Here is a 4220-nt window from a genome sequence, read left to right on the forward strand (position 1 = left end):
TCAGGTTGTTGGTATGGGGTTTTTCCCCTCACCTTTGGTACTGCACTTGAGTGACAGCAAGAGGTGGTACATCCTGTTGTTGCTGGGACAACGGGGTGACCGCCTTCTGGCTGTACTTAAGGGCAGGACCGCCCTAAAGTTAGGAGTTGTTCCTTCCCCACTTGAGGAAGGAAGGTCACACAATTGGGAGCCTGAGATTGGGGCCTTCCCATGTGCTCTCCTCTTCAGGGGAGAGAGAGTGTGGACCATACCTCTTCCTCTGCTAGGAGGAAACTAATCCAAAGAATCTTAGATATCTCAATTCCCATGGATCCACGGTTATTCTTACTGAACAAAACTCTAATAGACAAATACAAGTACCCAAAAATTAATCTCACACATAACAGCAGCAACGAAATGTGCTTTGGCCTCACTATGGTTTACAAGACCTCCCCACAATTACGTAAATTGGGGAAAGAATATGACATACGTTTTTCATGAAAAAAATCTCGAGCTACTTAAAAGACTCGTGCATAAAATTCCTAAACATATGGGAACCATGGATCTACTACATGAGCGTACCGGGATGAAACAGGGAATCAGCCCTCATATAACTTCCCTCTAGGCTCCCTATCTGGTATTGGACACCTGGGGTCATCTGGATACGTGATCTGGGAGATGTTGCTGCTACATGGAGTGTGGTGGTCCATACCTGCTGGCTCACAGTAGATCTGAGTCTCCCGCATGGTGGTAGGGGATGTCAGAACAGGCTTCTGGGGTAACAACTGATTCGTACTCACGGTGACAGCGCCTCCATCTCTTGCAGGCCCAGGGATGAGGGGAGCAATCCCTGCAGGAGAGTTATTTTCCCTTCCCCTGATAGATTGCAGTCTCAGGCGGAAGGTATAGTGAAACAGGAACAGTTTATTGCACACTGTAGACTTCACAGCATACACAGCAACAATCAGTTATTCGGGCCTTCACCCTCAGGATGTTTCCCTGGACAATCACTGCAGGTACAGGGCCCCTACAGCTGTCCTTGCTCTTCTCCTACTCCCTAGTGCAGTAAGAGGAATAGTCCCCCACGCCACTACCCTAAGGGAGGGAGTCCAAACTGTACAGAGCCCTGCACAGTTATTCGGGTAGACCAGCCTCCCTGAAGGGTAGAGGTAACTCACTAAATCAGGAAGTGCAGCTCCTTAAGTACAAGAAAAGCAGGAACCAGTCCTGAGTCCCTGATTGGACACAAGGCCTGGTTGCACCGCCTCCCCTGTGACTCACTGAAGCTGCAGGGTGTGGGGAAAACCCATGATTAGTCCTGGCGGGCCTGCTCTTACTAGGGCTTACTGCCAGGAGAAAGGCCAACTGGTAGCCAGTGAAACCAGGCCTGGCTACATAATATAAATGTATTAACTCTATAAACACTTTATGTATATGTACAACGTGTCTTTTGCGTGACATGGAGACAATAACCTGATTATGAGTTATGGAAACCTGGTTTAATAAAATGTACACAAATCCACTTGTGGCTCTTTAACATTTACCTATTTGCAGGAGTTAAAATGTATACACGAGAGAATAAAATAACACCAAATTGTTACTGAGAATCTCATAAATACAATAACAATATCATATATTTTCACTACATATATTTCATATCCACCTTACAAACAAAAGACCAATTGTGTCTCAAAAATGTCCAATTTCAGGAATTACAAAACAAAACCTCTGTTGTTATTCAGTGTATCACCTCTACAGTGACCATGGAAACAAATATACAGGATTTATTCTTTTAGAAAGGAACCAAGATCGGTATCTGTGTTGAATCCCTGTGGTATTAAGGTTTTCAACATGTATATCCAGTACAGTATGTTACCTGCTTTGCTATTTGTATCACTTTATTTCCCCCTCCCCAGCTGGGTTTAACTATTCCTATACTATTTAGAACTGAATGCATTTGTTTTATGTTCGTTTTTAAGGAATTAATGCCTCCTCTCTTTCCTCTCTTGGTGTGCTTTTCTCGCTCTCTCTCTCTCTCTCTCTCATTTAACTGTAGGTCTCCCTCTGTCCCTCATTACTATTCTCTATCTCTCTCTTCTGTCTCCCACCTCCAAAAAAGAAGAACGAGGCATATTTCTACGTGTCCTTTCAAGATTCTGTTTTTCGTTTGACCTTGGACACGTTTGTCTCCTCCTGTTATTCTCACCTCCCCAGCTATTTATTCTATCTCTTGGTCTATAATAGATCTTCTCGCCTCGCTCATTTTGTCTCCTACGGACATTGTTATAGTCTTTAAAATCATACACAGCCCTTTGGGGTTTAATATATCTATTTTCATTTACATTTCTATAACCTTGTTTGGAGTTTCCACAGTTGGTCCATCCCTGTTATAATTGTTTATCATCAGTGACCTTTCTCAAGTTCCTATATCTATTTGTGTCAGTCATCTTTGTCCCTTTTACATTTCCTCCGTTTAACTGCTATGGTTTCTTTTTCCGTTCTGTCCATCTCCTCTATCTCTATGTATTCTTCCATATTTCTAAACACCTCCTACTTTTTCTTGAATTTATCTCCTCGTCTAATGTGATTAGAGATTGTCTTCCATGGGTTATCAACAAGGAGGGATTATCTCAGATTGTATTCCACTCATTTATAAAAGTTGTGTTATCCAAATCAAAAGTTGGTTCTTTGAAAATCCTTAAATCTCTCGGAATTCTTTTACATGCTACAGTAGATATTGCTCCACTGTTCTCTAAGGCCTGGGACATAGCAGGTTCAGCCGCGCTGAGCCGCACTCCTGCTCTGCCTCGCCTGCTCAAAATTGAGCTTTTTCCTGTCCTGGCAGGTGAGGCAGTGAGCGCGCTCTGGGGGCGGGGCGGAGGCGGAGCAGAGGCGGAGCGGAGATGTGTCAGGAGGCAGAGTGGGAGGCGGGGCTAGTCCCTCGCTCCCATTGGATGTGAGCGGTCACGTGACCACTCACATCGCTTCCCCGAGCAGCAAATTTGAAACTTTCCTGTCTCTGCAAAGTTTCAGAGCCTCTGCACGCTTCAGCACGCATGCGGAACGGGAAACTATAGCCGCGTTGATGACAGATGCAGGGGGTTAGTGCATCTGCTCAGCGCGGCTCAGCCCGGCTCAGCGAGGCTGAAGCTACTATGTCCCAGGCCTTAGTGTGAGAATTGGATATTTAAATCTTCCAATGTGATTTTTCTGATATATTAATTTCAGAGAACATACTCTCGATGTTGTGACGTCTATGTAATCTCATAGAAAACAGGTTTCCTATTTTTTTTTCTATATCCGTTGTGTTTACTAATACGCGGCTTTAATTGCTGCTCTGAATCTGCGGCAAAATTTGAAAAGCGCAACAAAAAACAATAATTAAACACCAGTTTATGTGACAATTCTATTAAGTGCTGTGCTGTGCATAAATCAGACATAACAATATCCCTAAAATATCTAAACTGCCCCTTTCAGTGCTGTCCTCAACCCCACAAAATGTTGAATAATAGAAAGTTCACATCCACCTTACATACATAAAACCAATTGTGGCTCAGAAATGTCCAATTTCAGGAATTACAAAACAAAACCTCTGCTGTTATTCAGTGTATCACTTCTACAGTGACCATGGAAACAAATATACAGGATTTATTCTTTTAGAAAGGGACCAAGATCGGTATCTGTGTTGAATCCCTGTGGTATTAAGGTTTTCAACATGTATATCCAGTACAGTACGTTACCTGCTTTGCTATTTGTATCACTTTGTTTGCCCCTCCCCAGTTGCGTTCAACTATTTCTATGCCCAGAAATTGAAGTCCTCTTGGGTCTTGCTCACGCCATTCTATAAAACGTTTGGATACACTGTTGGGGGAAATCCTTTTCTATTTTCCTTATATGTTTTGCCACATGTATTTTTCATTTCCGTGTGGCCCTCCCTATATATTGTCCATTACATGGACACTGCAGAAGATATATTACACGATCTGAATTACAATTAATACAGCCATCCACTTGATACAATTCCTTTTGTTATCCAAGAATAAAAACGTATTGAAACTTTCCTTGTGTTAGGATACATTTTACAAGTGTTACAATTCAGACATCCGAGAGAAAAAACTTTGATTGTATTATTTGTCACAGCTATCTCTTTCTTTAAACAACTCGGAGCTAATTTCTGCTTTAAAGTTGGTGCTTTTGTTAATATCATGAACTAGTCGGCAGAATTCGTTGTAGATTTGGAT

The sequence above is a fragment of the Ascaphus truei genome, chromosome 2 (genome assembly GCF_040206685.1).
Source record: "Ascaphus truei isolate aAscTru1 chromosome 2, aAscTru1.hap1, whole genome shotgun sequence".
NCBI lineage: Eukaryota > Metazoa > Chordata > Amphibia > Anura > Ascaphidae > Ascaphus > Ascaphus truei.